The sequence below is a fragment of the Pongo pygmaeus genome, chromosome 8, assembly GCF_028885625.2.
Source record: "Pongo pygmaeus isolate AG05252 chromosome 8, NHGRI_mPonPyg2-v2.0_pri, whole genome shotgun sequence".
In the NCBI taxonomy this organism is placed as follows: Eukaryota; Metazoa; Chordata; class Mammalia; order Primates; family Hominidae; genus Pongo; species Pongo pygmaeus.
In genome coordinates, this window is record NC_072381.2 from 77,340,713 (window position 1) to 77,354,013 (window position 13,301).

Below are 13,301 nucleotides of genomic sequence, written 5' to 3' on the forward strand. Positions count from 1 at the left end.
GTTTCCCATAAGGGATACTTTTAGTTAATCAAATATCTATAGAAACAATGCTAATGACTGGCTTGCTGTGAATGAATATGTGGGTAAATCTCTGTTCGAGGCTCCTGCTCTGAAGGCTGTGAGACCCCTGATTTCCCACTTCACGCCTCTATATTTCTGTGTGTGTGTGTCTTTAATTCCTCTAGTGCCTCTGGGTTAGGGTCTCCCCGACCGAGCTGGTCTCAGCAGGAGGCAACTCAAAATATTTCAATGAATTAAAAACAGTACAGACAAATGTCTCATAGGTTTTTCCATTAATCATGACTTAGTAGACTAAAACATAACCAATAAAGCCTGTCAGAATTATAAACAGCAATGATATTTTCTTTTATTTTTGCCAAAAATGTCCATAAATAGTGTTTTTCAAACTAAATATGCTAAGAATATTTTAAAGCTTTTTGCTTTGAATTTTTAGTCAATGGAAGATTCATATATTTGAAAAATACTATTATATTAATTATGAGAAAAATACTAATGCTCCTGGATTCCATCACAATTAGCAGTTTGCTAAACACTAACTCTCAATTTCTGTTTTCATCTATTTACCTGAAACAAAATTTCTCAGCCTGACCTAGTCTGTGGGCTACAATTTGAGTAGCATTGCAATAAAACAATCTTTTTCCACTTGAGGGAGAAACTCAACTTGCCACAGGGAATAATGTTTGTCTGAAAGTTCACAATATAGTTCTATGTTTGCTACATGGCAACATCATGAATAAATCTTTATCCTGATAGTTGGTCAAAATCTATTTGCCACCAGATGATAAAGATAGTAAAATTTTATGAATTGCATCAAACTAAATAGTTTTTTTTATTATGTGCCTAATTCATATCCCAAAACCTGTTACTTATTGTCTGTGTGATCTTGTGAATGTATTAACATTTCTGTTTCTCATCTGTTTGTCTATGTCATGGAATATTAACAAGTGAGGTAACTTAAAACTTCTTTAAATACCTTAATGTTTATTAAGTGTTTAGTAGTGGTAGCTGTCACTAATTATTATTTATTAGCAAATTATATTTTAAAAATACCAGATACTGCTCCATTTCTTTACTCCTTTTTATATTAATACTTCTCAGAAGAGTAATTTATACTTACATCCTCTTATGCCCTGCCTCTATTTCTCTATCTCTGTTTGAAACATTCTTTCTTTCCCCCATTCTGTTCCTGTTTTGTTTCTACCTTCCTAATGAAATACCCTTTGACAAGGCCACAGGATAGCTTTAATTTGCCAAAATCAGTGATCAATAGTCTATCTTCACTTAACATCTCAACAGCATTTGATACATCTTCCACTTCCTCTTTCCAGAAATATTATCTTCAGTTTTCCAAAACACCATATTCTTCTATATTTTTCGTTATCTGTTTTTCATTTGTTCTATTACATCATTGGCAACTCCTCCTGACTCCACTGACAATTCTTTTTCTTTTCCAGAGCTTGCCTCTAGCTACATACTTTCATTAAGTGATCTTATTCAACCTAATGGCTTAAATGACTACTTTGGAGACTTCCAAGCTTACTTCAGAACCCTAAAAACTCCTGTAAGACCTAGATTTGTATATCCAATTTGTACACTATTGTTTTCCTTGGATATCTAATATGATTTTAAATTTAGTATGTTCAAAAAAAAAAAAAAAAAAAGGCTGCTTAATTCCAAGCTCTTTTCTTTCTAAACTCAGAAAGAAGAATCTAGTTTCTCTCTCGAACATATCATAGAAATGTCATCACTACTCATCTATTGGCTTGTTCAGGACAAAATTCTAAGGATAATCTATGATTTCTCATTTTCTCTTAGTCCTTCATCTGTCTTATTTATGGTGACAGCTTTAGCACCTAACATAGAAGCTAGTTTATAGGAGAACTTCAAAAACATTTAGTAAATGAATATATTTTTCTGACGTTAGTGAGGGAAATACTGATTACTTGAATAATACTCTTTTGATCATTATACTCACAGTGCTTCATTTTTACAACTCAGTAACCTCTAATATTAAACATGTAATCAGTTGTATGCTTCAAAGCCTTGAATAGGCACTGAGGATTTCTGTTGTGTGAGGAAGAAGCGAAACTAATGAAGTATGATTGTGCACTGAGAAAACTTGTTTCCCACCTCTATAATGAACAATAATAAAAGTCATTAAAGTTTTACATATAAATGTCAGAACAGTTTTAAGAGGACAAAAGTCTGTTGATATTGATCCTCTTCTTTTCACACACTTCAAAGTTTAAGAATTCAGGTACTACGGACTGTAGTTTTGCATGTATATTTTTATTCTGGCATGACTTCATTTCCAGAAAATATTTTAATATCTATATCCTTATGTCTTCTTGCCTTCTTGTAGTCTATTTGCAAGCATGCCTTTCTTCTACTGTTAAATATGTTTGAAATGCAGATATGTAAAAAATTGCTATCTGCTGTCATTCTCTCTCCTGTGCGGATATAGTCATAGTTTAAGATAATTTCATAATATCAATTTAATATATTATTCCAATGACATATTTTCTATATGCATCTGTCATCAAGATATTAGATTCTTTGAAAAGTAATTGGATATGTTTTATGCCAAATCCAAACACCTATGTCAGATGACAGAAACCTTTTTTCTTACTTGTCCTACCAAGGCAAAGCAAATTTGATAATCACCTACTTGTCAAAGACAAGATACACTATGCGTTAATAGTTTATAAGTTTGGATAAAATGTTTAGTCACTGTAATTTGAGATAGAAAACTTTTACAATTTTAAATGTAATACTTTCTTAAAACGAGGCTTTTTTTTCTATGTTTCAATTCATATAGAAGATTTCATTGTCTTCCTTTCTTTCCCATGTTAAAATCACATTTCTTGTGAAATTTTTATTGCTTGTGACAGAGTAGAAAGAATAGGTAAAGATCTTAGAATGCTTGAGTCTCATCTCCCAACATATGTACATTGAAGTTGCCTCAAGCAGAATAACTAGGATAATGGGGTGAGGACACTTCAAGTCTACCTTCCCAGTTAGAGCTTTTGCTCTAGAATATGCTGTAGTCTTAAAAAATAAAAATTGGATAGATCCAATGTGAGATTGAAAAACCATATGTTCTCCATAATCAAGGCCATTTAGACTCACCATTTGATCTTATCTTTCTCAGTCTTATTATTTCCAGGACAAATGAAAACAATGACAAGGTGAACTGAAAAAAAGACTCCCCTCAATGCCTGGAACAGAGATAGTATTTTTCTCCAACCACTTGTTTCATTGTTTTGGACTCTACTCTGATCTGCAAAACTTCCTGAAGAAGTTGCGTGGATCCAAGCCATAGATGGAGACCTGGGAGAAACAAGCATGTATAGATTCATTACTAGACCAAACTCTTCCATGTAACATAATATTTTAAATTATTACTAGTATTTCCTTCAACAGTTCTGACTTCAAATATCAATGTTCCTTCTTTCAAGTAGGTTGAGATCAAGTATATTTATCATTCAGCGTCACAAGTAGTGATTATTTTACTTTTCTCTTTGCCTTCACAGTTAATCAGTAATAATTCTATAGACTTTCTGTCGTACACACCTCTTCTCAATATAACTTTATTGGGACATATTTTACATATCATATAATTAACTTATTTCAAGTGCACAGTCAGTACAAAAGAGTAAATTTACCAAGTTGTGCAATCATCACTATAAATTAGTTTTGTATTTCCCCAATAAGATCCCTTATGCCCATGAACGTTTAATCTTTGCTCCCTCGCTCTGCCTCAGGCAGACACTAGTTGTCTCTCTGTCTCTATAGATTTGCCTTTTCTGGACATTTCATATAAATAAAATCACACATTGTGGGTGAGACCTCTTGTTTTTGACTTCTTTCATTTGCCACATTTTTAAGGTTAATCTGTGTCACAACATGGTTCAGCAGTTCTTTTTTATTGCTGAATAGTATTTCTTTGTCTTGATATACAGTATTTTGTATATTCATTCACTAGTTGATGGGTATATATGCTGTTTCTAATTTCTGGCTAATTGAAATTTATGTTTTTTCTTTTTATATTTTAAAATTAATTTTGCTATAATACACATGACATACAATTTACCATTGTAACTTCTTTTTTTTTTTTTTTTGACAAAGTCTTGCTGTATCACTCAGGCTGGAGTGCAGTGCCATGATGTCTGCTCACTGCAACTTCCACCTCCCGGGTTCAAGCGATTCTTTTGTCTCAGCCTCCTGGGTAGCTGGGATTACAGGCGCATGCCACCATGCCTATCTAATTTTTCAAATTTTTAGTAGAGACAGGGTTTTACCATGTTGGCTAGACTGGTCTCGAACTCCTGGCCTCAAGTGATCCACCCGCCTTGGCCTCCCAAAGTGCTGGGATTACAGGTGTGAGCCATCGCACCTGACCCATTGTAACCATTTTTAAGCGTACAGTTCCGGGGTATTGAATACATTCGGATGCATCAATTCATGCTGCTATAACAAAAATACCAAAAACTGGGTAGCTTATTAACAGACATTTATTTCTTACAGTTCTAGAGGCTGAGAAGCTCAAGACCAAGGCTCCAGAAGTTTTGAATTCTGGTAAGGGCCTGTTCCTCATAGACAGTGTCTTCTAGCTGTGTCCTGAAATAGTGGAAGAAGCTAGCTAACTTTCTTTTTCATAAAGCACTAATTCTAAAGATGAGTGCCTTGCCCTTTTGAACTAATCACTTTCCAAAAGCCTTCACCTCCTAATATGATCACCTTGGGCATTAGAATGTCAACATATGAAGTTGGAGGGGACACAAACATTCGGATTATAAGCATCAACCATCACCAGAGCTCTTTTTATCTTGTAAAACGGAAACTCTGTACCTATTAAACAATGACTCCCCATTACCCTCTCCCTCCAGTCCCTGGCAACCACCATTCAACTTTCCGTCTCTCTGAATTGGACGACTTTAGTTACCCCATCCAAGTGAAAGTTCGTAATGTTTTTCCTTTTGTAATTGTGGCTTTTTTACTTACAATGTCCTCAAGGGTCATTCATGTTGTGGCATGTGTCAGAATTTCCATCCTTTTAAGGCTGAATCATATTCTGTTGTATGCACCTACCACATTTTGTTGATCCATTCATACTTGTGTTCCTTACACCTCTTGGCAATTGTGAATAATGCCACCATAAAAAATGGATCTACAAATATCTCTTCACATTCTGCTTTATACTTTTTTGGGTGTATACTCAAAAGTGGAATTGCTGTATCATATAGTAATTTTTTAAACAAAAATATTTTTGCGAAACCAACATGCTGTTTTCCATAGCTACTGCACCATTTTACATCTCCATCAATGGTAAACAAGAGTTAGTTTTTCCACATAGTAGCCATCAACTATTATCTTCTGTTTTTTTTGATAATAGACATTCTAATGCAAGGAAGGTCATGCTTCAGCTTCATTTTTGTGTGAGTTTTCTACCCACAGTCATCATGAGGGAGCGAAAGTAAAGAAGAGTAGGCGGATAATATGTTAAACTTTTAACTCTATATGTGTAAACGTTACACATAGGTAGGTCTTTCCTTATTTAAAGATGAATATAAAATATTAAAATAACAGGAATACAAAGAACAAAACCAAGATCTCCTCAAAGCTCTGCTGACTTGGTATGTAAATAATTTTTGCTGAGATAAAAGCAAAACACAAACCAAAAAAATGCACACTTCAGTTTGTTCTTATAAACTAGTACTCATATTCTTTTAAATTACTGGAAACTTAGTTTTAAATGATTGGTCTCCCATGTTAAAATTTATTTTAACATTGGAACATTTTTTGAAGCTTATATGAGCATGTTTCCTGCAGATGAAACAGAAATTGGGTACTCAGCACCTGAGCCCATTATGATGATAACAGAGATGGGAATTCCTGTGGAAGATTTGTGCCCCTGATTCACAATTTGAAGCCCAATACACTTGGTTAAGGCAAAAATCAAATTAATTCAAAACAGCCATTGTATACATTCATTCATCAAATAATTTTAAGCAATTTTATATATAGTTATTAGTTAGGAACAGGAAACGATATAGTTGGCATAAAAGACAAGGCTCCTGCACACACGGGGTTTAAAGTTATGTTGAGAACAATATATGCTAATAATATTAAGTTAATTAGTAGTGATTAATATAAAAATTATTAATATTATATGGCTACAGCAAAGAGAAGTGCTATTAAGAATAATTGCATAATTTTATGAAAGTATGAATAAGGAAAGTTTAAACAACTCAAGAATTATAGGAAAAGCTTCCCTGAGGAAGTACATTTTGACAGAGATCTAAATAGGTAAAAGTTAAACAGGCCTTACAAGATCACTCTAGTTGATGTTGGAAAAAAACCAGAGGGGACTAAATGAGGTCAGGGAGACACTAACTACAAGGTTATTTTAGTGGTATTGGTGAGTGACTATAGGAATTGTGTGGTGGTGGCTGTTATGGTTTGAATGTTTGTCCCCTCTAAAACTCATGTGCAAATTAATCCCTAATGTGGTAGTGTTGAAAGGTGGGTCCTGTAAGAGGTGATTTATGGATTAATGAATTAATGGATTAATATGTTATCATGGGAGTGGGAATGGTGGCTTTATAAGAAGAGGAAGAGAAACCTTAGCGAACATGGTCAGCCTCCTCTCATGTTACGCCCTGCACTGCCTCAGGACTCTGCATAGAGTCCTCACCAGCAAGAAGGCCCTCACCAGATAAAACCCCTTGACCTTGGACTTCTCAGCCTCCATAATTGTAAGCAATGAATTTCTTTTGTTTTTATTAATAAATCACCCAGTTTTGGATATTCTGTTATAAGAAATAGAAAATGGACTAAGACAATATTAAAAACAGAGGAAAGTGTGGAGCTTGAGAGTTATTAAATAATAAAATGGTTATTAAATAGTAAAAGATTGGTAAGAGATTAAGGTTTTGAACATACTAATGTACAAGACTTATCTTAAATCAGGATGAAAAAATATCTAATTAAATCCAAAATCATAAACAATATAAAATAGAGAAGTAGAGATCAGACATTGTCACTTTACCGACTATTGGGTCCAAGATAAGGACAATAGCATCACAGAACTCTTCCACAAATAATCTATGAATTAAAAGCAACTGAGTACAAACTGCTTCTAAAATGTATATGAAACTATACAGTTACAGTGATAACTAAGAAAAATCTTTAAAAGTACAAAATGTAGATGGAAATTGCCATGCTAAATATCCACCAATATTATTTAAAAAGCTATTAGATACTAATAGACAAATATATCAAAGGATTTGAATAGAACTCAGGAAGAAATCAGAGCATTTTATGGGAACACGGTGTATTTTAGAAGTGGCAACACTGAGAGAGAGAGACTATTAAAATATAAATGGTTTAGAGAGAAGTTGTTATGCATATGGGACAATAAAGACAAAAATAAATTTCTAATGGTTTATAGAATTAAATACAAAGACTTTAATAAAAATTTAATGCTATTATAAGAAAATACGGAAAATACATTTGTGACCTCTGGGTGGGAACAATTTCTAACACAAAATGGTGAAAACATTAACCATAAATCAAAATTAAAATTTGGCAAAACAGTCTGTAGTACAGCAAGGTTAAAATATAGTTACAGATCATGGAAACATACTTGAAATTCATATATTACACAGACAATGTACAAGAATAAATATAATATTTCTACTATGAATATAGAATGGCAAAGGAAAGCAATTAACATACAAGTTGAAATATCAACTAGTAAAGGATATTCAAACTTACTAATAGTCAGGAATAAACAAATTTTTACAAAGTGAGATACTATTTTTCAGCTACTGAATCAGGAAATTAAAAAAAAAAGCCAAAGTTAATGCCAGTATGTATATGGTGGAGGGAGATGCTACTCGGATACACCATTGCCTGAAAGTGAACTTGTATAGCTGGGGTAGTATAGTTTACAAGGTGCATTCTCCAAATCTTAGAGTGATGCTTTAGAGGTTTGTGTATTAAACTTTCTTATAGATTTACAGAGAGACCTTGACTAAAATATGTACTGTGCTATGGTTTGTAACAGAGAAAACCTGGAAATAATGGAATTACCCTGAAGTAGAGGAAGTGATTAATAAAAAGGGATGTTATGGAATAAAATATGGAAGTTAAAGTACTGACATATCTATATTTATCAAAGTAGTAAATCAATATATCTCCACACATATATTACAGTGCCAAAAAGTAACATGATTTTACATAGAACATAATTCTATTTATGTAAATTAAACACAAAAGTAACGTAAAAATTGTGAACTTTTTTGTGTATATATATATACCTATTTGTATATCTATTATCTACTTCCATATCTATCTATTTATATATATATCTACTATATATCTATTAATTTAAGGATTTTTAAATGGTACAATGGTAGAATCTATACCTTGATCACTATAAATTTTCTCACAAGCGGCATAGGTGTGGGAAACTGACATGTATTTTATTGGATTGAGGCTGGTAGTTACAATGCATATTTTTAAAAATTTGTAAGCAAATATTAAAATAGTAGTTGTTAATTCTGAATACTGGTAAATGGACAATACTTAATTTTAGTGAATGCTAAACTCCTTAAAATAGGTAAAATCAGTAAGGAAAATACTAGTAAATAGTTCATGTTTATTTAAATTTTAGAGGAGACAAATTAAAAATCATTGTTTCTATGGTCTTTAAAATATAATATTATTTAATTTATAGCCTTTGACTTTCTCTCTAATACAATATTTTTTGATTCTATGGTCTTTAAAATAATATTATTTAATTTATAACCTTTGACTTCCTCTCTAATCCAGTATTTCATAATTTAATAATAGGGATTATTAAAATGAATTAGAAAAATTATGCAACTATACTTTTGTGAGAAAAAATTACTATTAGGTTATTGTGAGTTGAGTAATGGAAATTAAGGTAGCTAATTTAGAGGAGAAGCAACCATTTCTTTTCTACTTTTAAATCTCCTATTTATTAATCTGTATTTATAAATCTGTATTTATAATTTTGCTTTTATCCTCATCACTCCAATAATGTCAAAGTCATATTTTCTGGCAAAAGTTCTCTTGTTTCAGTTATCTATCACAACAGATATCTATCACAACATAACAAAGTAATTTTGTGGCTTGAAATAGCTATTTTATGTGTTCTCAATACTGAGAATCAGGAACGTAGGCAAGACGTGTCTGGGCAGTTCTTTCCCACATTGCACTGGCTGATGCCCTTTGCTGGACTTCATTCGTCTTCTAGCTAGGCTTGGTTGGATGGTAACAACAAGCTATACTGCATATCTAGCTAAAAGTCATCCATGAACACTTTCCACATTGTGCCTGGAAATATTATTTCCTGTTCCTCATTTTAAAAAATTATATTTTCTATCTTTCCTGTAGCTATGAGTGGTAGCTCTGTCAGAACTAAATTGAGACCTCATTTATGCAGTCTCTAGTAGTAATTTCCTTACTGACTTTCCAGCCCCCAATAATAATGTTCTCATAAACCTCAGCCTCTGACCATCACACAGATCTAAACCTAATGCTACACATTTAAGACTTCTTTTACAATAATGCCCCACTTCTAAGTACCAATTTTGTTTCATGATTTATTGCTGTGTAACAAATTAGCACAACACATAGTGGCTTTGAAAATAATCATTTAATTTTCCTCAGATTCTTTGGGTTAAAAATGTGGATATGGCTCTTTTGGGTGGTTCTTCTCTTTCACATGCTATCAGCTGGGATTATGCACTCTGTCACCCTGGCTACTTTTAGCTGTTGCCTAGACTGGAGTGGAAAATTCCAGAAGGCTTAGTTCACATGCCCAGCACCTCGATATTCTTACACACCTCCTCTTTAACATTTTCTTTCTCCTTTTCTTCATGTGGCTAGCTTGGGCTTCCTCACAACATTTTCTTCTAAGAGTAGTCAGGCATCTTAAATTGTTTATTTCTTCTAAGAGGGAGCTTTCTATCAGAGGGGAAAGTAAAAGGTTCAGATCTTTTAAAGCCTAAGGTCAGAGGCTACCAAGATCACTTATTCTGTTGTATTATATTGCTCAAAACAAATCACAGGCTTGTGGAATTTCACAAAAAGGAAAACAAACCTATACCTTTTTAATGGAAAGAGTAACAAGAAATTTGTGGCTATCTTCATTTCTTTCTCTCCCTCTCTCTCTCTCTCCACACACACACAGACACACACACACAATCTTTAACTGTTCTTACCTCTCTGTACCATAGGAAACCTTTGAAATTCCCTTCTCATGACCTTCAGTTTCCTTTAAACATAATCTCCAATTCTTCCAATATTTCTTTTACTAATCTTAGTCATTCTAGTTGATCTATGCTCCTCTTCATACTTCTTGTATTCCTCAGTAATCTAATATTTGTTCTGTACTATTTATTCGATTTGTTCTATACTATTTATTTTATGAATTAGTAGTTTACATAGTCTCTGATATTCTACATTCATTTTCTTAAGTGCTATAGGATAGCTTTATTTGAAATAACCCACAGTGTTCCAGGACCAACAGGTTCCTATGCCTGCTGCTCAGTAACAGATGGATTATACTGAGACAGCAGGATTTGCGGCAGAGAGAGGGTTTCATGATTGCAGGGCACTAAGCAAAAAAATAAGAGGAGACTCTCAAATTCATCTTTCTGAGGAATTCTGGACTAGAGTTTTTATGGGGATCATGAAAGGCAAGGGGCTGGAAAATTGAAGATGTTGATTAGCTGAGGCAATGAGGATAAAATTATCAGGATGTGGAAACTGCATTATTTGGTGAGTCATTTTTTATGAGATTCTTCAGACCAGGTGGCATCAGTGGGGTCCCTCAGACCAGCTGGTTCAGTAGTTTCACTGGTGTGGAGGACTTGAAAGACTATCTCAAAGGTGCTGGGCATGGTGGCTCACTCCTATAATCCCAGTACTTTGGGAGGCCAAGGCTGGAGGATTCCTTGAGCCCAGGAGTTCGAGATCAGCCTGGGCAACATAATGAGACCTTGTCTCTATGACAAAATTAAAAAATAAATAAAAAAGAATATCTCAAAGGGGAAACTTAATATTTCATAATGTCAAGTTGTTATCTATGGAGCAGTTAATGTGAACTATAATCTTATAGTTTATAAGAGTAAGAGTGAGCTGACCTCATTAATGCTGACTGTGCTGCCAGCTTGGTTTTCATTTCTCCTCCTCCCTTTGTCCTTTATTAATTATATAAAGTTTATAAGGATGGTTTCAACAGCAACATGCTATTTCTTAAACTGGAATTTGAGCATATGGGAGTTTAGGTTGTTTTATCTCTATATAATAATACATATGTCATAAGTTATTTGCCTGTATATAATTCATAACTAAGGTATATATTTAAAACAAAAAAGAGAAGGAAAATGGTTTTTTACAAATCACAGTAAGAGATAAAAAAAGAATTAATTATCAAGGGCAACATAACAAAATGTGGAATAGGTATTTTTTAAGAGATTCCATAATTATCTTCAAATTTATCAATATAATGTATATTTAATGTGTAATATACATTAAATAAGTGTTTTTTGTGTCAATCATACCTTAATAAAAAATAAGATCTCCCACACTTTAAAAAGTGATAGCACGAAAAAAAAAATAAACGTAATATTTAATTTTTAATTTTTTAATTTTCTAGAGATGGGATCTCTGTCACCCAGGCTGGAGAGCAGTGGCACAATCATAGCTCATTGCAACCTTAAAATCCTGGGCTTAAGTGATCCTCCCATTTCAGCCCCCAGAGTCACTGGGACTATAGGCTCCCTGTCACCATGTCAGGCTGAGACTTTATAGTGTTGAATAAGACATATATATAGCTTCTACAAACGCATATTCTTCAATGGGGGTATGTCCCCTCTTCTATGTAACTTAGCTCAATATTTTTTTTTGTAAAATTATGGCATGTAGGATATTTTTATATAAAGACACACACAATACCTATTAATTTTCCCAGAATGTCTTTAAAAATATAAAGTGATTTTAGAAGCATCTGTGTTGTCTCCGTCATTTTATGTTTTAAAGCTTATATTTTATATTTTTTGGAAAAAACCCTCTGTTTACTTACCTGTATTTTTACTAAGTTTTAGAAAAATTTTCTAAAATCCAAGAAACTCAATTTTTATATTAAACAGCCCACTGAAAATATTGTATACGCATTTTTTTTTTCTGGCTAAAGGATTCTCATAGTGTGGTGCTAAAAGATAAAGACTTAAATGAATTAAATGTTTGGATATCCTACCTTTTTGCCTTCTAGAAATATATCAAAAAGCTATAAATGTAATTGGAATTCAAATGATTTGCACCCTTGCACTCCAGTTCACATTTAAATGAGTTACTGACCTGCTGTCACTTGCTGCTTTCTCAGCTCTAACAGGTTCCTTGAATTGGTCACAGATTTTTACAAGTCATCTATTGTTATGTTCTGCTTATCAAATGGAAGGACAATGACAAGAAACTTGAAGAAGTTACTATGAAATGGGTAGAGATATGAGAAAAAGTCAATTAAAGTGAGAGGTGAAATAACATTCCCCTTTACCAAAGTATAGAGGATTTACAGATTTTTCTATGTGTTGATGCTTTATAGGTAGTGTATGAGAACATTTCATGTCCTCTTACTTGCAAGATTCTTTTAAAATGTAAAAATTTTCCAAGGAAGAAATAAGTGGGAAGTTAGTGGAGACATTTGCATTTTTGAATAATCCTTCTAGAAGAGGTTCCAAAAAAACCCGAAATTCACTTAAAGAGTATTGTATCAGTTATTGTGTTTAGGTTGTACCTTGTAGAAATTACTGTTTTAATATATTATTTTCAACTTTCCCTATATTTACTATGTGAAACATTATTTAACAAATATAGTTTGATCATCAGATATAACCACTTGCCATGAGAAGATATAAAGGATATAAAAAAAGCATGAAGGGAGGTCGAGGCGGGCGGATCACGAGGTCATGAGATTGAGACCATCCTGGCTAACACGGTGAAACCCCGTCTCTACTAAAAATACAAAAAAAAAAAAAATTAGCTGTGCATGGTGATGGGCGCCTGTAGTCCCAGATACTCGGGAGGCTGAGGCAGGAGAACGGCATGTGCCGAGGAGATGGAGCTTGCAGTGTGCCTACATCGCACAACTGCATTCCAGCCTGGGTGACAGAGCGAGACTCCGTCTGAAAAAAAAAAAAAAAAAAAGCATGAAACATTGCCTCCACTCTCAACATGTTCATATG